This window comes from Macaca nemestrina, chromosome 8 (assembly GCF_043159975.1).
Source record: "Macaca nemestrina isolate mMacNem1 chromosome 8, mMacNem.hap1, whole genome shotgun sequence".
In the NCBI taxonomy this organism is placed as follows: Eukaryota; Metazoa; Chordata; class Mammalia; order Primates; family Cercopithecidae; genus Macaca; species Macaca nemestrina.
The window spans coordinates 42,503,136-42,525,294 of record NC_092132.1 but is presented as its reverse complement, the minus strand read 5'-3'; the positions used below and the strand labels follow the sequence as shown (position 1 = coordinate 42,525,294).

The window sequence follows — 22,159 nt, the reverse complement described above, 5'->3', positions numbered from 1 at the left end:
TGGGATACCTAGAATAGGCACATTCATAAAGACAGAAAGTAGAACAGATACCCGGGGCCAGAGGGAAAGGAGAAATGGGAAGTTATTGTTTAATGGGCATAGAGTCTGTCTGGGATAATGAACAAGTTTTGGAAATGGATAATAGTTGCACAACATTGTCATGTTAATGCCAATGGATTGTACACTTCAAAATGGTTAAAATGGTAAATTATGAACGTTTCACTATAGTTTTTAAAAATCACCAAAAAATGGTATGTAAAAAGTTCTGTGGGGTTTAATCTTTTAGCAGTTCATAAATCCAATAACATTTGCCACAGCTACCCTACAGAGAGGCATACTATGTGAACACCACACTTGGCTTTCTGAGCTGGAACTAAAAACACCATTACTCTACTCCTTGGCGTTTCCCCAAAGTGAGTCTGTCCACACATGGTTGCTATTGGACCCTACCTGTTGCTACTGTATCACTGTGCTGTGTTACTAAGGAGTGTGATACCTTCTGACTTTCAAAACACTTACACAGTGAATAATACCACTTTTGTGCTGCTTGGTATAAGGCCACATCTTCAAATACTTAAGCATTTTTTTTAAAAAAGAGTGAGCAAAGGATTTATCTGGCTAGAGTTTAAACTCCAATCATTATTTAGTCAGGGACAGAGCCAATTGTAGTGTTTAAACGGCATTATTATTTAGACAGGGACAGAGCCAAGTTTACAGAATTCTGGAAGGCAAGCTTAACCTCAGGGTACCTTAGCAGTGTGCTATGTGCTGGTCCTGAGCATTTAATCCAGAGCAAACTGGTCATCCATTTATCACCCAAGTTTTCTCTGTAAACTGGAAATAAAGAGATGGATAAGGCATAACTCCTGCTGTCTGTCATGAGGCTGAAAGTGTAATACAGGTGTAGAACTAATGCGAATAGGGTACAATAAGTGTTAATCTGCACATGTTCAAAGTGTGTTGGGTGACTGGGGTCAGGGTCCAGGGCAAGGTCACAGAGATGAGATGGCATGTGAGCCACATCCTGAAGGAAGAATGGAGTTTTCCAGGCTGACAAAACACAAAACAGACTTCATGTAGAAGGAACTGCATATGCAAAGCCTCAAAGCACAGCAGGACGGGACACCCAGAAAAACACAAGCAGCCATGTGTGGGTAGAGCAAAGGCAAGTAGGAGAGTGGCAGATCCTGAAAGGACATAGGAAGAACTGAGATTTCGTCATAGCTCAATGGGCAACTATTGAAGGGTTTTAAGTGTGGAAGGGGCCTGGAGGGGCATGATCAGGTTTTCATTTCGAAAAAGAAATTTAAAGTCTGGTGGATGGATTTGAAACTTGGGACAAGGAGACTAGTTTGAAGATTGTCAGAGGAATCCAGGTGAGAGGTGAAGAAAGCCCAGGTTCGAGAGCTATTTCAGAGGCAGCAGAGACAAGAATTGTAACTATTTTACTAGATTGAAGTTCAAAATGAGGTCACCGTTCTTTTCATCTTGGAATTATAGCATGGTGAAGCCCACAGAGCTGAAGGGCAGCTGGTTCCTCCTGTACCTACTTCTTGTGGCCAAGCTGTGGGAGCCTCAGCCTTGCCATGGGAATGGGGCCTGTAGCTGCTTTCTCCCTCCTTCCTCTTCTCTAGGGCACCCTTACTCAGCCTTCCTAAACTATTTGAAGACATGGCCTTTAAATTTCCTGTTATCTTAATTTAATTTTATTTTTTGACTCAGTTTTATGAGTACTTCAAAAATGAAGAAAGAATAAGGAGAGAGAGTAAAGAATGTTCCTCTCAGCCACCCTGCGTCCACCCATTTCCCACCTCAACTTGCAAAAGGCAACCTCTGCCTGGGCCTGGTGGCTCAAACCTGTAATCCCAGCATCTTGGGAGGCCAAGATGAGCCGATCACTTGAGCCCAGGAGTTCAAGACCAGCCTGGGTAACATGGGGAAACCCCATCTCTACAAAAATACCAAAATTAGCTGGACGTGGTGGCTCACGCCTGTAGTCTCAGCTACTCAGGAGGCTGAGGTGGGCAGATCTGTTACTAGTCTCTTATGTATCCTTCCAGGGATTTTTGTAAACCTATAGTCAAGCAAACATGATTTTACGTTCTTCTTTTCCCCTTTTTATTTCCATTCTTTCTTGGGGGCAGTGGTCCTTCTTAGGATCAAGTTAGGAAACCCTAGGGGAACTCATTCAGACCTAAGGAGTCAGTCCTGGTTGCCGTTGTCTATTACTAAGCTCTTTTCCTCTGCAATACCTTGCAGTATAAGGGCCCCAAACAAAAAGCCTTCCAGTGGGGCGAGGCCTGATTGCCTCAGGAGGCCCCACAATGGCCGAGGCCTCCATCTATCGCTGGACCTACTGAAGTAACTGAGGCACCCATGCTGGCCTGCACCAGACAGTGTGGGTGAGACCCTTGAACACAGTGGAAATGCAGGCATCACTGAGGCGCCCAGCCTCAGGCTGAGGACAGAGTGCCTGTGCCGTGGTTAGATGTGACTCCTCCACAGCCAGGAGGGTCTACGTTCTCAATGACGACTCTTCCATCATATTCAGGCACTTTTCCCAGGTACGACCATGGGGGAAGATGGCTGGGCACAAGGGACCAGCTGCATGCTGCTCCTGGAGTCGGCTCTCCAGGACAGGCCTCAACCTTGAGCCTCTTCAGAAGCACTGCTCCTGTTTCTTGCCAGCCGGTCTCAGCCCAAGCCACCCAAGTCTGCACCCCCTGAGTACAGCGGAGATATTACATTAACTTTGAAATAAAAGGAGAGACTCTAAGTCTCACTGCTTTCTTCCAGAAGCTTCTTTTGCTTCTTGCAAACATGGGTGGCTTTGGGAGGAGTGCCAGCACACCAGATACCAGAAGCATCTCAGCCTTGAGGTCTTGGGGACATAGATAGGTTCTTCATCTCACATGATGGAGGCTGAGCTCTTTTTGGTGGGTAAAGTGGATTGAAATAAAGGAGGAGGGCTGACAGGAATTTGAGACTAGCCTGGGCAACAAAGCAAGACCCCATCTCTACAAAAAATAAAATAAGGTTGGACATGATGGCTCACGCCTGTAATCCCACCACTTTAGGAGGCTCAGGCAGGAAGATTGCTTGAGCCCAGGAGTTCAAGACCAGCCTGAGCAACATGGCAAAACCCCATCTCTACAAAAAATACAAAAATTAGCCAGGCATGGTGGCGCGTGCCTGTAGTCTTAGTACTCAGGAGACTGAGGCAGAGGATCACCTGGACCTGGGAGGTCCAGGTTTTAGTGAGTAAAAGAAAAGAAAACTGAGACCCATAGAGGTTAAGTAACTTACTTTTAATCACTGTTTTGTTTTGTTTTTTTCTTTTTTTTGAGACAGAGTCTCACTCTGTCACCAGGCTGGAGTGCAGTGGCGTGATCTCGGCTCACTGCAACTTTAGCCTCCCGGGTTCAAGTGATATTCCTGCCTCAGCCTCCCAAGTAGCTGGGACTAAAGGCATGCACCACCACACCCAGCTATTTTTTGTATTCTTAGTGGAGACGGGGTTTCACCATGCTGGCCAGCGTGGTCTCAATCTCTTGACCTCATGATCCGCCTGCCTTGACCTCCCAAAGTACTGGGATTACAGGCGTGGGCCACTGCACCAGGCCCAATCCCTGTTACTTTTAAGGAAATCCATTTGACTCCTAAGGCATAATGTCACAATGGCTTAGACGAAATAGAAGTAGTTTCTCTCTCATGTTAGTCTCATCATGAGCAGTCCAGGGCTGATAAGACAGCTGAGTCTTGTTGAGGACCCAGGTTTCTTCTTTCTTCTTGTGCTGCCTTCTCTGGGGAATACCCTATTCCACCTTGTCAAAGATGGAACAGTGCCACCTCTGCATTCCAATGGGAGAAATGAGAGGAAGTGGAAAACACAACCTTCCCCTTTAAGTGCATAACCTGGAAGTTGGGCTAATATTTCAATGGCCAGACTTGGTCCCATGGTCATACCCAGTTGCAAAAGAATCTGGGAAATGTAGTCTGACTGGAAGGTGACTCATACGCTAAAATTCAGGGAACAAAGGGAGAATCGATAATGGAAAACAAATAGGAATTTCTGTCACAGTCAGAAGTAGAACTGGGATTCAAACCCAACAGTTTGACTTCAAAGCCAGAACTCTTAACCATAATCTTCATTATGCTGTTGTCTTAGAAGAATTAAATGAAGTCCACAGTTGGTAAGGTCTTTCTCTGCAGTTTGAGACTTCCTTTTAATAGTTTACTTTGAGTACATGAACACATGTATGCACATGCATTTTTGCTAAATGGATAGATTATAGCTGCTCTTGCCACAATATTATAACTCTTACTGTGAAAGTTGTTCAACACTGATGGGGAATCAAGTAATGTTTCCTTTTTTTTTCTTTTTTTGCCTTGAGACAGGGTTTTACTCTGTCACCTAGGCTGGAGTGCAATGGTGCAATCTTGGCTCATTGCGGCCTTGACCTGCTGGGCTCAATGTATCCTCCCACCCCAGCCTCCCAAGTAGTTGGGACTACAGGTGTACACCACCTGTAGTCAAAAAATAAAAGTCAATTTTTAAAAATTGATTTGTAGAGGCAGCGTCTCTCATTATGTTGCCCAGGCTGGTCTCAAACTCCTAGGCTCAAGTGATCTTCCTGCTTCCCTTCCCAAAGTGCTAGGATTACAGACCTAAGCCACTGCCTTTCAACCTCTTTGCATAGACTTTCAATTTTTAGTATTTTTGTGTGTGTCTTTCTCTTTTTCTTCTCTTTATTCTCCTCTCCCTCCTTTTCATGCCTCAAACTTTATGATGCTTGGTATATGAGGCCATCATCAGTTTTATAATTTTTTTCTGCATCGGATTATAGGATTGGGCTTGGAAATAACTCCCCACCAATGAACTTTCTAACCTTTCACTAGCGAGTGGGGCAAACCAGAGAAACTTTTTTTTTTTTTTAGACACAGTCTTGTCTTGTTGCCCAGGTTGGAGTGCAGTGGTGTGATCTCGGCTCACTGCAAGCCCTGCCTCCTGGGTTCAAGCAATTCTCCTGCCTCAGCCTCCCAAGTAGCTGGGATTACAGGAGTGAGCTACCACACCCGGCTAATTTTTGTATTTTTAGTAAGACAGGGTCTCACCATGTTGGCCAGGCTGGTCCTGAATTCCTGACCTCGTGATCTGCCTGCCTCGGCCTCCCAAAGTGCTGGGATTACAGGTGTGAGCCACTGTGCCTGGCCAGGTAACCTTTAAGAATACTTAGAAGCCCAGAAATAAACCCAAACCTATATGGTCAACTAATTTTTGGCAAGAGTAACAAGAAGACACCTGGGAAAAGTACAGTATCTGTAATAAATGGTATTGAGAAAACTTGATTTCCACAGGTAAAAGAATAAAATTAGACTCTTATCTTACACCACATGCAAAAATCAACCAAAATGCATACAAGACCTAAGCATAAGACCAGAAACAATAAAACTCCTAGAAAAAAGCATAGGGGAAAAGCTCCTTGACATTGGCCTTGGCAATGATTTTTTTTTGCATATCATTGCAAAAGCTCAGGCTACAAAAGTAAAAATAAGTAGGACTACATCAAACTAAAAAGCTTCTGCATAGCAAAGGAAACAATCACCACATTGAAAAGGCAACCTACAGATTGGGAAAAAAATATTTGCAAACCATGTATCTGGTAAGTGGTTGTATCCAAAACTTACAAAGAACTCATACAACTCAATAACAAGAAAACATATAACCCAACTTTAAAAATGGGCAAAGGACCTGAATAGATATTTCTTCAAAGAAAACATAAAAATGGCCAACAGGTATATAAAAAGAAAACATCAAAACCACTATGAAATGTCACCTCACACCCATGGAGAGCTATTATCAAAAAGACCAAAGATAAGTGTTGGCCAGGGTGTGGGGACAAGGTAACCCTTACGTGCTGGTGGGAATGTAGGTTGGTGCAGCCATTATGGAAAACAATATGGAGGTTCCCAAAGAAATTAAAAATAGAACCACCGTAGGATCCAGCAATCTGAGTTTATACCCAAAGGAAATGAAATCACCACCTTGTAGGCTGAGCACAGTGGCTCACACCCGTAATCCCAGCACTTTGGGAAGCCGAGGCAGACGGATCACCTGAGGTTGGGAGTTAGAGACCAGCCTGACCAACTTGAGAAACCCCATCTCTACTAAAAACACAGAATTAGCCGGGCATGGTGGCGCATGCCTGTAATCCCAGCTACTCTGGAGGCTGAGGCAGGAGAATCGCTTGAACCCGGGAGGTGGGCAGAAGTTGTGGTGAGCCGAGATGGTGCCGTTGCACTCCAGCCTGGGCAGCAAGAGTGAAACTCTGTCTCAAATAAAATAAAATAAAATAAAATAAAATAAAATAAAATAAAACACCACCTTGTAAAGATATATCAGCACTCTCATGTTCTTTGTGGCATTATTCACAATAGCCAAGATATGGAAGCTACCTAGGTGTCCATCAGTGGATGAATGGATAAAGAAACTGTGGCACATCTATACAGCGAAATGTTTTCAGCTTCAAAAAAGGAGATTCTGCCATTTGCCACAAAATGGATGAATCTAGGGGACATTATGCTAAGTGAAACTAGCCATACACCTAAAGAAAAATATTATAGGATCTCACTTATATGTGGACTCTAAAGAAAAAAGTCCAACTACAGTGAAAGAGAGCAAAACAGTGGTTACCAGAGGCAGGTAGAGGGGAGAACAGGGGAGATGTAGGTCAAAGAATACAAGTAGCAGACATGTAGGATGAACAAGTCTGGAGATCTAATGTGCAACATGAGTTAATAATAGTGTATGGCATTTGGGATTTTTGCTAAATGAATAGATTATAGCTGCTCTTGCCACAAAAAGGGGGGTAACTGTATGATGATGGATATATTAATTTGCCTCACTATAGTAACCATTTTACTGTTTATATGTATCTCATAACATCATGCTGTATACCTTAAATAGACAAAATAACATTTATTTCTTTTTTTAAAAAAATAATACTTAGAAAATATGAGAATATTTAAAATTAGGATACATCAAACATCATGATTTTGCCACAATTTGATGATTTTCATTAAAAGACAAATTAATATAATTTGTTCCCACGTATTGTATTTTAGGGTTGGCATAACAGAATGCTATCAAAATTGGGAAGTTTCATAATGATCCATGTATGTACAACTGCACTCAGGTACCTCTGTCTTCTCTCACCTCTGTAAGAGCAATTTTGTTTGTACCTCTCGAGACTCTGGAGACGTGTTTTACAAAAGCAGTTTGAAGTGAGTATTTATTCATTTGGGCTTTCCTGGTGTGGCCCTTTCAGCTGTGCAGAATGCCACAGCAATGAGGAAACTGTTTGTTTCCAAGCAGGAGATGCCAATGTGATGACAGACTTTTTGAAGGCATGTAGCTGGTGGCTGTTAAATCTGCATTTCCTGACATGCATAATGGTCCATAAGCTGCTGGATGTGAGCAGAGAGTTGGTCAATAATCAAGCCTTCTTTTTCATAGTGTTTAACAATGCAAAGTGCTTTTAAATAATTATTTGAACTAATCTTAACAATGACCCTATGAGATCAGAGGGATATCCTGGCAACATAAGAACATATTAAACGTCATTCTCATAAGACAAAGGTCTATTTTCCCCAGTTTAGAACCTAGGTACTCTCTGATAAGTAGAATGCACACTTATATTATTTTCAGCAAATGTCCACTGAGCCCCACCTATGGGCCAGTGGGCATTGCAAGATGTTGGAGAGCTACAGATGAACAAGACACAGCTGCTTCTCTCAACTCTGTCTGACATGAACACCACTATCATCACATGCTGAAAGTGCCATAATCAATGTCTTCTGGGAAAATGAGGGAGAGGAGAGAAGGTTTCAGAGAGCTGCAGAGGATGTTCATGCTGACCTTTGCAGTGTGAATAGGATTCTGCCTGGCAGGGAAGTGAAGGGAGGACATTCCAGGGAATGGGTGCAGCATATAAGGGGGACAGAAGCATGGACTACATGATTTCTTCAGAGAATGAGAGGGTAAGGAAGGATGCATTCAATTAGCAGATGGTGGAGAACCTTGTTTGCTGTGCCAAAAGACTTGAATTAGTCCTGCAAACCACGGAGGCAGTAAAGAGCAGATCTAGTTAGGTGTGAATCCAAATTCCAAGAACTTGCTGACTTGGGGGAGCTGCTTAATCATCATCTGGGGGAGCTGCTTAATCATCATCTGTAAAATAGGGGCTATACTCATCCTTCTGGGTGAGTTTTGATAAGCACTTTATAAGCCAGTATATATAAAGTGCTTAGTATACTGCCTGGCACACAGTAAGTGTTGACCATTAACTACTCTCCGGTACTATTTCCTTATCTTTTTTGAATCAGACTCCTTTGAGAATGAATGAATCCTCTCCTCATATACAATATTTTGTATATAATTTAAGGAGATTCACATTATCTCCTGAAACTGGAGTCCAAGGTAAGAGTCCTGCTGTGTCTTCTCAAAATCTTTTTATTTTTTTGGAGCAGATTTAGGTTCACAGCAAAATTAAGAAGATACAGAGATTTACCTTATATTCCTCACCCCTATGCATGTATAACTTCCCTGATGATATCAACATCCCTTACCAGAGTGGTACACTTGTTACAATTGATGAACCCACGTTGATGCATCACAATAACCCCAAGCCCATGGTTTACCTTAGGGTTTGTCCTTGGTGGTGTATATTCTATGGGTTTAGACAAATCCATAATGACACATATCCATCATTATAGTATCATACAGAGTAGTTTCACTGTCCTAAAACTCTGTACTCTCATCTGAAGTTTTCTTTCTTTCTTTCTCTTTCTTTCTCTCTTTCTTTCTCCTTCCTTCCTTCCTTCCTTCCTTCCTTCCTTCCTTCCTTCCTTCCTCCCTTCTTCTCTTCCTCTCTTCCTCTCTTCCTCCCTTCCTCCCTTTCTCTCTTTCTTTCTTTTCTTTTCTTTCTTTCTTTCTTCTTTTTGACAGAGTCTTGCTCTGTTGTCCAGGCTGGAGTGCAGTGGTGTGATCTTGACTCACTGCAACCTCCACCTCCAGGGCTCAAGCAATTCTCCTGCCTCAGCCTCCTGAGTAGCTGGGATTACAGGCACCCACCACCACACCCAGCTAATTTTTGTATTTTTCATAGAGACAAGGTTTCACTGTGTTGGCCAGGCTGGTCTTGAACTCCTGACCTCAGGTGATCTGCCTTCATTGGCCTCCCAAAATGTGGGGATTACAGGGGTAAGCTAATGTATTCGTCTTTATGTGAAAAGCAGGAGAGTGCTAATATCAGGTTTTATTTTTTATTTTTGGGGGGAGAAATAATACTGGTTATTGGAGAAGGATACCATCTTTGGTTCTCAATTTTTTTTTTTGAGATGGAGTTTTGCACTTGTTGCCCAGGCTGGAGTGCAGTGGTGTGATCTCAGCTCACTGCAACCTCCCCGTCCCGGATTCAAGGGATTCTCCTGCCTCAGCCTCCCAAGTAGCTGGGATTACAGGCGCCCGCCACCATGGCCAGCTAATTTTTGTATTTTTAGTAGAGACAGGGTTTCATCATGTTTGCCAGGCTGGTCTTGAACTCCTGACCTCAGGTGATCCGCCTGCCTCGGCCTCCCAAAGTGCTGGGATTACAGGTATAAGCCACTGCACCTGGCTGGTTCTCAAATCTGACTGTACATTATAATTACCTGTAGTGATTCTTAGAAACGCTGTTGCACCCAGCTTCACTCTCAGATATTCCGATTCAGTTGATCGGGGTCACGCAGAGCATCGGGCTTTTTTTTTTTTTTTTTTTTTTTTTTTTTGAGAGCCTGTCTCTGTCGCCCAGGTTGGAGTGCAGTGGCGCGATCTCCACTCACTGCAAGCTCCGCCTCACTGCAAGCTCCGCCTCCCGGGTTCACGCCATTCTCCTGCCTCAGCCTCCCGTGTAGCTGGGACTACAGGCGCCCGCCACCGCGCCCGGCTAATTTTTGTATTTTTAGTAGAGACGGGGTTTCACCATGTTAGCCAGAATGGTCTCGATCTCCTGACCTCGTCATCCGCCCGTCTCAGTCTCCCAAAGTTCTGAGCCACTGCTCCCGGCCCAGCATCAGGCTTTTTTACATCTTCCAGGGGATTCCAATGTATAGCCAGTTTTAAGAACCATTTGACTGTCTCCAATGTTAGCCAGAGAGAGGAGAAGAGCCGAAAAGGAATGGAAAGAAGAATAGAGGAGAGGAAAAATTCAGAACACTTTGGAGATGGAATCAATCAGACCAAGAAACCAATTACATGTGGTGAGGGAAAATGGTGTGAGGTGATCCAAAAGGGGAGGAGGTATTTGTGTTTTGTTTCTTTTTTACTACTTTTTCTTCACTATGTAAAAGGGAGGAGTGGGCAAGGAGAAAATAATTCATTCGACAAACATATACTTAAAATACATGTATTGGCCAGGCACGGTGGCTCACGCCTATAATCCCAGCACTTTGGGAGGCCAAGGTGGGCGGATTGCCTGAGGTCAGGAGTTTGGGACCAGCATGACCAACACAGTGAAACCCTGTCTCTACCAAAAATACAAAAATTAGCCTGGCGTGGTGGTGCATGCCTGTAATTCCAGCTACCCAGGAGGCTGAGGCAGGAGAATTGCTGGAATCTGGGAGGCGGAGGCTTCAGTGAGCTGAGATCGCGTCACTGCACTCCAGCCTGGGTGACAGAGCAAGACCCCATCTCAAAAAATAAATAAACAAATAAATAAAAGTTATTAAGTGCAAACTGTGGGTTCAGATTTTGTTTTGAGCATCTTTAAAATGCCTGTGGAACATGCAAATGTCACATAGGCACCTGAAAATACCAGAGCAATTGGAAGTCACCAATTCATAACTGGGTGATTGTGAGAGTGTGGATGAGATCACCAGGAGAGAGTAGAGAAGAGCCAAGAGGGTGATGAACACGGGGAATCATGGACCACAGACCCTGGGGTTGGGGAGGAAAGCCTTTGTGTGGGATGGTGAGGGCGTGAGAGAAGGAGGCAAGAGTTTCCAGAAGGAGTGGGTGGCCAGTGTGTGAAATGGAGCGGAGAGATGGCCAGAGGTGAAGGCCAACAGGAGCAGGCCCTTCACTTGATGATTAGGAGAGGGCTGTGGCTTTTGAGACAGTGGCAGGGATGGAAGCCAAATTCTAGTGGTTGCGGATGAAAAAGAAAGTGAGGAAGCACAAGCATTGACATAGGAAGTTTGGGGAAAAAGCAATGAAAGCAGTAGCACAGGGAAGGAAGGGTGGAGGACAGAGCTTTATTTTAGGCTGGAGTGGCATTATTGTAGTCTGAGGGGAAGGAGCCAGGCTAGAGGAAGCCATCAAAAATACAGAAGAGGGAGGAGACGGGCAGTGGAGCCACGGCTCCACTGCGGCAGGCGGCCCAGGGCTTACAAACACTGGGTGAGGAATTGCTCTTGGATGGGGACTAGGGATGCTTGTTTCTTTGAGGCTAAAGTGAAGAAGTTTCCAGAACGATGCAGGCCTGTCTGAGAAGCCACCCAGGGTCATTTCTGATTCCCATGACAGCCTCCTGCCTACATTCTCCCACTTCCCAGGACTCAATCTGTTTTGTCCCCGCCTTGAATGCTGCCTCCACCTCAGGACTTGAGGCTGGCTGGAGAGTGAGATGGGATAGCTGAGGTTTCCACCTCTTTCACTGTCCCAGAAGAAAAGCATGGGGCCTCTTTCTGTTTTTAGTTAATGGCTAATCACAGTGCATGAAGAATCCAGCTGCAGCTACAAAGATTTGTGGATTCTCAAAAGGTCTTCAGTCCTTCTTACTCATTCTTTCTTCCCCTTCTCAGAGGATCCTCTCCTCTGCTCCCTGGCTCTCTTGTACTGACCTTGCTTCCAGTTATTATACATTGCTGGCCATCTTCTTGAAAGTCTTTCTCCTCTGAGCATTAGTGACATTCTTCTCCAGGTTGTCCTCCTGTCCACTGTCTCCCCTCCTGTTCCTGACCTCTAGATGTTAAATGCCAGGACTCTGTCCCACGCTCCTTCCCCAGGTACATGCTCTCAGAAGGCCATTGTGTCTAGTCCATCACTTTAAATTTCATCTCTACACTGAGATATCCTGACCTCCTGCTCCAATACCAGCACTCCCCACTGCGTGACTGACATTTCCATTTGAATGTCTCACAGGGATCTCAAATTTAACATGCCCAAAACAGAACTCTTGATTTTTTTCCCCCTCAATCTGTACCTCCTTCTGGTTTTCCACTCTCAGTATATACTGGCATTTGTTCCCTCAGTTGCTGAACCAAAAACTCAAGGTCAACCTTGATTCTTCTCCCCTGCAAATGCAATCTATCAGTAAATCCTATCAACTCTACCTCCAAAATGGTTTGAAATCAGTCCACTTCTTGCATCTCCACTCTGGTCCAATGTTACTTAAAAGCGGGGTTTACAGACCAGCCACATCAGCATCACCAGATAACTTGTTAGCAATGCAAAATATTGAGGTCATTTCCATCTAGAATCAGAAACTCTGGAGATGGCACTCTTCAGAGAATTCCGATGCCTGCTCAGGTTTGAGAAGCACTACTCTTGTTCGTGCCTTCATAATCTCCAGTCGAAGCCACTGCAATAGCCTCCAACTGCTCCCCTTACTCACTCACTTACCCACTAGAATCTGCTCTCCCCCTACAGCCAGAGTGATGGTTTTTAAAAACAGTATCAGATTGTATCACACGTACACCCTCTGTCCCCCAGTTTAAGATCTCCCATGGCCTCCCTTGGACATAACACAATCCAAGTTCTCTTTCCTGACCCACAGAGTCCTGAGGTGAGATCTGACCACACCTACCACTCCAGCCTCTGCCAAAACCTCCCTTCCCCCTTCCTCTGGGCTGCAGCTCAACGGGCTTTCCCCCACAGTGTGCATCAGCTTGTTGCTGACTTGGGACTTCTGCACTGGCTGTTCCCTCTGCCTAAAATGTTCTTCCCTTGAACTTCAGTTGCTGGTTCCCTCATGTCATTTTCTGCTCAGTGTAACTGGCACCCCCTTTAGAGAGGCCTTATACCAATGAACAAATCCAAAGCAGCTCCTTTTTACAAAATATGCAGTTTTAACCTGTATAGCACTTACTATCAATTTTTACAAATTTTCTTATTTATTATCTAATGTAACATTTTTAGTCTTTGTGGTTTTTTTACTTTTTTTGAGACTGCATCTCACTCCATCGCTCAGGCTGAAGTGCAGTGCGTGATCATGGCTCAGAGCAGCCTCAGCTTCTCTGGGCTCAGGTGATCCTCCCACCTTACCCTCCTGAGTAGCTGGGACCACAGGTGCACACTGCCATGCCTGGCTAATTTTTGTAATTTTGTTGGGAGAGACGGGGTTTTGCCATGTTGCCCAGGCTGGTCTCGAGCTCCTGGCCTCAAGCAATCTGCTCATGTTGGCCTCTTAAAGTGCTGTGATCATGAGCGTTAGCCACCATGCCTGGCCATTAATGTACATTTTATGAGACCCAGTTTATCTTGTTCATTGTTGTTTCCAAGTACCTGAACAGTGCCTAGCTCCCTAAATATTTGTTGAATGAATGAACTTCACTTCTTCCTTACTTGTAGGCCTGAACTTGCTATTAAGAAATAATTATTCAGTCTGGACACAGTGGCTCATGCCTGTAATCCTAGCACTTTCAGAGGCCGAGGAGGGTGGATTGCCCGAGTTCAGGAGTTTGAGACCAGCCTGGACAACATGGCAAAACCCCATCTCTAATACAAATACAAAAAAATTAGCCAGGCGTGGTGGTGCGTGCCTGTAATCCCAGCTACTCAGGAGGCTGAGACATGAGAATTGCTTGAACCCAGGAGGCAGAGGTTGCAGTGAGCCGAGATTATGCCATTGCACTCCAGCCTGGGCAACAGAGCGAGACTTTGTCTCAAAAAAAAAAAAAAAAGAAAGAAAGAAATAATAATTCATGAACTAGTGTTTGTTCAAATGGTTACTCACTCCTCTCATGTGGCTGCATTTCTGGAAGCCTGCAGCCAGCATCAGTCTCATCTCAGAAGCCTGGGTCCACATGTTAGTGTAGTCCCCTTACAGCACAAGCCATCTCGAAAGGAGGCAGGAACGTGAGAAGACATTACCCTGAAAAGATGGCAGGAGTGCAAAAGAACATTAGTGGGCTATTTTTTTTTTGAGACAGAGTTTTACTCTGTCACCCAAGCTGGAGGGCAGTGGTGCAATCTCAGTTCACTACAACCTCTGCCTCCCAGGTTCGAATAATTCTCCTGCCTCAGCCTCCAGAGTAGCTGGGATTACAGGCACTCGCCACCATGCCTGGCTAATTTTTGTATTTTTAGTAGAGACAAGGTTTCACCATGTTGTCCAGGCTGGTCTTGAACTCCTGGTCTCAAGTGATCCACCCACCTCAGCCTCCCAAAATCCTGGGATTACAGGAGTGAGCCATTGTGCCTGGCCAAAGTTGCCTAATTTTTAAGAAAATTGTCTTTATGGTCATAGAAGCCTGGGTTTAAGCCCTGGCTCTGCCACTTATTGCTGTGAAACCTTGGGCAAGTCACTTAAACACAGTAAGTCTCAATGTCCTCATTTGTACACCAGGGGTGAGAACAGTACCTACAACACAGGACTGTTGACAGGCTAAATGAGACACCTACAATGTATCTGGCAATGGCAAGCCACTGCCTAAGTGTGAGCTATTATTGTTACTATTTTATAATGAGAGAGAGAGAGAAGGGTGACTAGCACTGAGGGCTCAAAAAAACAAAAAATGTAAAAAAGGCTGGGTGTGGTGGCTGACGCCTATGATCCTAGCCTTTTTTGAGACCATGGAGGCAGGTGAATTGCTTGAGTTCAGAAGTTTGAGACCAGCTGGGTGAGACAGTGAAACCCCATCTCTACAAAAAGCACAAAAATTAGCCAGGCATGGTGGTATGCACCTGTAGTCCCAGCTACTTGGAAGGCTGAGGTGAGGTGAGAGGATGGCTTGGGCGTGGGAGGTGGGGGTTACGGTGAGCCAAGATCATGCTACTACACTCCAGCCTGGGTGATAAAGCCAGACCTTGTCTCGGGGGGTGGGGGGTGGGGAAGGCACAGCCATACACAATAATAAGAAAAACACAAGCTAGAAGTGTATCAAAATGTCGTTCTTCATCTTCCAAATTGGCAGAGCCTGGAAGTTGGCTGACACTGTTGGTGGAACACAGGGAAGCTGGTGGGAGGGTAAATTGGTACGACAACCTCCACGGACAGAACTTTGGCAACCGCTAAGAAAATTACAAATAAACATGCCCTTTGGCCCAGCCAATCCATTTCTAGGAATTTAGGCCACAGATATCCTGGCACATATGCAAAGTAATGTAGGTACAGGTTATTTATTTCAGCACTGTTTGCTTAACAAAATATTGGAAGCGACCTAAATGTCCATGAGTAGGGAAGGGTTAAATACATCATAGTCTATTTATACAATGCAGCAAATAAAATGAAAAACTTCCTTTATATACTGATGTGAAACACTTTCCCAAATTGATTGTTACATGAAAAATGCAAGATGCAGGATTGTATGTAAGCAGGATATAACAGAAAGCAGGTTTTGGGAAAAAATGTATACCTGTATGCATGTGTCTTTTTCTTTTTTCTTTTTTCTTTTTTTTTTGAGACAGAGTCTTGCTCTTGTCCCCCAGCCTGGAGTGCAATGGTGCAATCTCGGCTCACTGCAACCTCCACCTCCCGGATTCCAGCAATTCTGCCTCAGCCTCCCAAGTAGCTGGGATTACAGGCACCCGCCACTACGCCCAGCAAATTTTTGTATTTTTTAGTAGAGACGGGGTTTTAATACGTTGGCCAGGCTGGACTAGAACTCCTGACCTCTGGTGATCTGCCCACCTTGGCCTCCCAAAGTGCTGGGATTACAGGTGTGAGCCACTGCACCTGACCATGTGTCTTTTTGTATAACCAGAAGACCTCTGAGAGGACAGAGTAGAGGAAAAGTTTTTATTGTACACTCTTTTGTAGCTCTTGAAATTTGAACCATGTGAATGTATTATCTGTTTAAAAAAAAGGTGAAGATTTTAATTTTTTAAAACTTGTGAGTACTAATGCTCAATGCTTCTTACCTGTTAGGTGATGATTGGTTCTAGGAATGGTGGATGGTAAATCTCTCTCAATGACAACTAATGTCAAATACAAAAGCAATGATAACAAAGGTACTAAAGACCCAGACATTCTTTGGGTTCTGTGCTTGATGATGTAATGGTTGGCTTGCAAGGGAGTTGTTCACAAGGAGATAATAACCTGATAATGCCCATGGGAATCTATATCAATCGACAGAGAATGTTCTGTATTTCTCCCAAGTTTTTAAAAACAAATTTTTTTCTTTTTCATTTCTTCCAGCATAAAAATGCATAGTTAACATGCATTTGGAAGAATCTTTTCAAGCCATATGGATTTAACTGTGCTTTTTTTGGAAGAGCACAAGAAGGAGAGTGGATATACATTTTCTTCACGTTTCCTCTGCCTTCTATTTAGCTAGCAATTTTGTGAGAGAACCGAAGCACAGCTTAGAGGAATGTGAAGTCAGCCTTCCAATGGGCACTGCTTCTCTGTTTTGAGAGTTTCTCTGCATGGCAAGCCCTCCTGTACTCCTGCCAAACACTACCAGTCTCCAACTTCCTTACTACACATTGCAAAATTTTATGCAGGTTTTCTTTCCCCTTTCCTTCTGATTTGTTTCTAATCCCCTAACTCCCTGCAAGTCTAGTTGTCCTGGGTCCTTCTAAGACTCCATGGAAGTAAACAGGTATTAATATTATTAATTGATCACTTCATTCCATAAACATTTACTAAGTCCCTAGTATGTGTCTGGCACCATGTCAATGCTAGCAACTCGAAAAAGAATAAGAAATGATTTTGAATTTAAGGCACTTACAGTTGTTTTGGAGAGACAGAAATACGGTACAGCGTGGGAAGTACGTGGGTGCTATGTGAGCTCCAGAAAGGGACACCTAACCCAGCTTTGGTGGGAGAGTGGGATAGGAAGGGATTCCTGGGGAAGCAAGGCGTGAGGAAAGGCTTAAAGGATAAGTGGAAGTTAATTAGGGAAGGTGGGGTGAGGGGGATGAGCGGGGTTGGATATTGGAGGTAAGGACTACCTGTGTGAGAGTGAGAAGGAGCCTTCGGTGTGACAGGAGGGGTACGGTTTCAGCAAGAGCAAAGGCTTGGAGGTGAGCAAACACCCCAGGGGTATGTGTTTTCATTCAGTTTAACTAGGACGTGATGTGTGCAGCAGGAAATGGCAGTAAATGAGGGAAGGAGGACGTTATTGAGAACATCAAGTGCAACAGAGGGGCAGAAACACAGGGCAGAAGATACTGACAAGTAATAGGTCATGGATGACCTGATGAAGTGGTTTCTCAGGAGTGGTAGGGCCTGAGACAGGATCTGGTATATTGAGGAGTGAAAGAGAGGTGAGACTGCACTCAGATAATAGTTAACATTTACAAACCACTTCCTATATGACGAGGCTCTAATGCATCAATTTCTCACAACAACCTGAGAGGTAGACATTATCCACAGCCTTGTTTTACAGATGAGGAAACTGAGGCACAGAAAGGTTAAGCAACTTGCGTCATGCAGGCAGAAGTGGCAGAACTGAGAGCTCAAGGTTCCAGAAACCAAACTCCTGACCAATAAGAAGCTGGGATTCCAGAAATGCTGTCATTGCTAGAGAGTGACTCAAGGCTACTGGAAATTGTAGCACATTTATAGACACAAAGAACGGTGCCTGGAGACCTGCGGGAAGTGATGTCTAACAGAGCAAGGTCCAGGAAGATAAGGCTGAGCCCTGGATTTGACAGCAAGAAAGTCGCTGGTGACCTTTCAGAAAGCAGTTTCAGCAGCAATTGGGGAGGAAGCCAGATGAACCAGAATTAGGAGAAAAAGGCCTTAAGAGCGACCATTCAGGCACAGGGGGTGGCAATGCCTGAGGGTAGGATGGAGAGAGCCCCATCCAGAGACAGCAGAAAGGGAGTGCGTTAGTCAGGGTTCCCCAGAAAAAATATAGGAGTGTGTGAGAGTGAGAGAGAGAGTGTGTGTGTGTGTGTGTGTGTGTGTTTATGGAGAGAGGGAGAGACACAGAGATTTATTGTAAGGAATTGGCTCAAGTGGTTATAGAGGCTGACAAATTCTAAGGTCGCAGTTGGCAAGCTGGAGACCCGGGAGAACTGATGATGTAGCTCCAGTCTCAAGGTTAGCAGGCTTGAACCCTAAGAAGAGTTGATGTTTCAGAATGAGTTCGAAGGCAGGAAAAAATCCAGCGTCCTAGCTGGAAGACAGTTACGCAGGAGGAGTTCCCATTTACTTGCCGTAGGGAGTTCCATGTAGGCCTTTGATTGATTGGATGAGGCCAACCCACATTAGGGAGGACAATTGGCTGTACTCGGTCTAGCAATTCCAAGACTATTTTCTTTTTTCCCCTTTTTTTCCTCTGCATTTTTGCTTTGCTTTATCAATGTTGATTTCATCCAGAAACATACAAACACACCCAGAATGATGTTTGATCAAATATCTGGTTGCCCTATGGCCCAGTTAAGTTTGTATCCAAAATGAATCATCACAGGGAGATAAGGCCAAGTATGACTGCAGATAAATCTGTTTTGGAAAACAAAGTTCAGAAGAGGATAGACTTTTGCCCTCTCCTAATAACATATGTGCATCAAACTGGAAATGTTCTTTTTTTTCCTTCTCTTCCTTCCTTCCTTCCTTCCTTCCTTCCTTCCTTCCTTCCTTCCTTCCTTCCTTCCTTCCTTCCTTCCTTCCTTCCTTCCTCCCTCCCTCCCTCCCTCCCTCCCTCCCTCCCTCCCTCCCTTCTTTTTGACAGGGTCTCATTCTGTTGCCCAGGCTGGAGTGCAGTGGCATGATCTTGGCTCACTGCCAACTCCACCTCCCGGGTTCAAGTGATTCTCCTGCCTCAGCCTCCTGAGTAGCTGGGATTACAGGTGTGCACCACCACGCCCAGTTAATTTTTGTGTTTTTAGTAGAGACAGGGTTTCACCACGTTGGCCAAGCTGGTCTTAAACTTCCGACCTCAAGTGATCCACCCGTCTCAGCCTCCCAAAGAGCTGGGATTACAAGCATGAGCCACCGCACCCAGCCTAGAAACAATTTCTTAAACCAACTTCAGCTGGATCCCTGAGGTCAGGGTGACATTTTCCATTTCTCAAATGTCTTTGAAAGAGTGGAGGCTGAGCTTTCAATAGTAAATTATTATTTATAACTTTTATTATTATCCAAAAATGCCAGTTTTGTGATTGGCATTTAAAAACAGTTATGTTCTGATGATGACAGACTCTTGCTAACCATATGGTTACCTTATATCAGTTACCGAGATACACATGTTCAGCCTGCTAAATGTCCAGGCCCTTGAACCTTTACACAGACAGTGCGTGAGCGAGGCTGGGGAGTTCAGTGACCTGGGCAGTTCAGAAGTCTGTTGCTCAGCCAGGAAGCTTCACAGCCAGAATTTAAACCCACATCTGTTACACTCTAAAACCTATGCCCTCACCACTATGCAAGCGCACTGGTAATCCCGTATGTCCACCAAATTTCATTCTAAACTATCTTGAAGGAGAAATGTTACTTCGAGACAGGGTCTCGCTCTGTTCCCCAGGCTAGAGTGCAGTGGCAGGATCTTGGCTCACTGCAACCTCCGCCTTCATGACTCAAGCAATACTCCCACCTCAGCCTCTCAAGTAGCTGGGACTACAGGTGCACACCACCATGCCTAATTTTTTTTTTTTTTTTTTTGAAACAGAGTCTCACTCTGTCGCCCAGGCTGAAGTGCGGTGGCACGATCTTGGCTCACTGCAACCTCTGCCTCCCGGGTTCAAGCAATTCTCCTGCCTCAGCCTCCCAAGTAGCTGGAATTACAGGAATACATCACCATGTCCAGTTAATTTTTTTTGTATTTTTAGTAGAGATGGAGTTTCACCATATTGGCCAGGCTGATCTCGAACTCCCGATCTTGTGATCTGCCCGCCTCGGCCTCCCAAAGTGCTGGGATTACAGGCATGAGCCACTGTGCACGGCCCCTGATTAATTTTTTTATTTTTATTTTTGTAGAAACAAGGTCTCACTGTATTGCGCAGGCCGAGAAATTTTTTTTTTTTTTTTTTTTTTTTGAGACAGAGTCTCACTCTGTCACCCAGGCTGGAGTGCAGTGGCACGATCTCAGCCCACTGCAACCTCTGCCTCCCGGGTTCAAGCGATTCTCCTGCCTCAGCCTCCTGAGTAGTTGAGGCTACAGGCGCCTGCCACCACGCCCAGCTAATTTTTTTTTTTTTTTTTTTTTTTTGGATTTTTAGAAGAGACGGGATTTCACCATGTTAGCCAGGGTGGAGAAATTTTAAATGAAGGGTTTGCAGGGCTCTCCAAGAAAACAGACAGGCATTATTTATTATTTCACAAAGCTTTTGCTTCAAAATACATACAACATCTTATTTTTTTAATTTAGGAATTTTTTATTAAAAAAATTCAAATTTGGGGGTGTTGTTTTTGTTTTTATTTTTTGCTGTCAATAAGTTTATTGTGTTTATCTGAAAAATCCTCACAGAAAGTTGTTTGATTTAGCTCTCAGCAGTCCACTCCTGAGCCTTAAGGAAGCTTGCCCTCTTTTGAGCTACCCAATCTTTCTTCCAAGCAAGGGACATTTTGGGATGGTTCCACCTCTTCTTTTGTTGTTGTTGTTGTTTTTTTGAGACGGAGTTTAGCTCTTGTTCCCAGGCTGGAGTGTGATGGCGTGATCTTGGCTCACCGTAACCTCCATCTCCCAGGTTCAAGCAACCCTCCTGCCTCAACCTCCCGAGTAGCTGGGATTACAGGCGCCTGACACCATGCCTGGCTAATTTTTTATTTTTTTAGTAGAGATGGGGTTTCAGCATGTTGGCCAGGCTGGTCTCGAACTCGTGACCTCAGGTGATCCATCCACCTAGGCTCCCTAAAGTGCTGGGATTACAGGCGTGAGCCACCGCACCTAGCCACACCTCTTCTTTTTAGCTTCTTTCTTGGGCTTCTTCTCATAGACTGGATTCTTTCATATAGCAGCATGACCTTTCTTATACATCTCGTCCATCATGTCTGAAGTTACGCTGTTCTTTATGTATTGAGAGAACTGTTTCTTGTAAGCATCTTCATCTTCCTCCATTAAGTAGCACATGTACTGCAACACTCTGGCCCGTGATGTACTTCCTGTGTATTTCTGCATTAAATTCCTTGCTTTCAGAATCATAAGCAGGGAATCGTTTGGTACTCTGAGGGACAGACAAGCCTCCATCCACAGCTCCCTTCAGGGTGCCAAAAACTTTATTGCCAGTGGTAGTTCTGGCAAGGCCTGCATTCAAATAGCAGGTAAAGGCGCGTGGCTGACCATCAGTGCTTTCCACATTGTATTCATCTCCAGTCACCTCCACTTGGCCTTCATAGATCCTGTCCATGCCAAACCTATTGAGAAGCCTGCAGGCCAACAGCAGGCTAGTACAATACGCTGCAGCATCATTTGTCAGGCCAAGCTTCACACCATATTTTGGCAGTTCATGTGCATACGCTGCGGACTGTCACATCCCCTTCTATACAGGCATAAGTAATCTGACCAATGATATCTCTGGTACACAAACTATCATCCTGTGTTTGGGTGTGTTGTATTTATTTTTGTTCTGTATCACCAAGCGTTTCTGAGCATCGTAATCAGTTTTACCCTCTCGTTGTCTTCTAAATTTCACTTGGTGCCTCTTAAAGTAGGCCTTATTCTTAACCACTTTAACAATAAACCCCATCCTGTGGAACAGAGACCCGCATCCGCTGCTCAACAGAGACCTGCGGGCCCAGCAGCGTTGAGGGTGGAAAAGGCACAAAATTCAAATGTTTATTTCAAATAAATTTAAAGAGGGAAAGAAATATCCGCCAAAATGTTACCTCCTGGAATTAACTGTCACACTTCTCTGTTTCCCCTGAGACTGTCTATAGGCATGTACAGTAGGTATGTGTATATATGTTTGTGCAGATATATTTCTTTACATAAAGAGCATCATTGTGTACCTATGCACACATAAAAATATAATTTTAACACCATTTTGATGACTGCCTGAAATACTTTTATAACA

At 44.4% G+C, this 22,159-nt stretch overlaps 1 pseudogene; it reads right to left on the bottom strand.

Moving 5' to 3' along the window:
- Window positions 1–20,626: 20,626 nt before the first annotated feature.
- On the bottom strand, window positions 20,627–21,832 carry LOC105476025 (large ribosomal subunit protein uL18-like; annotated as a pseudogene).
- Window positions 21,833–22,159: the final 327 nt, after the last annotated feature.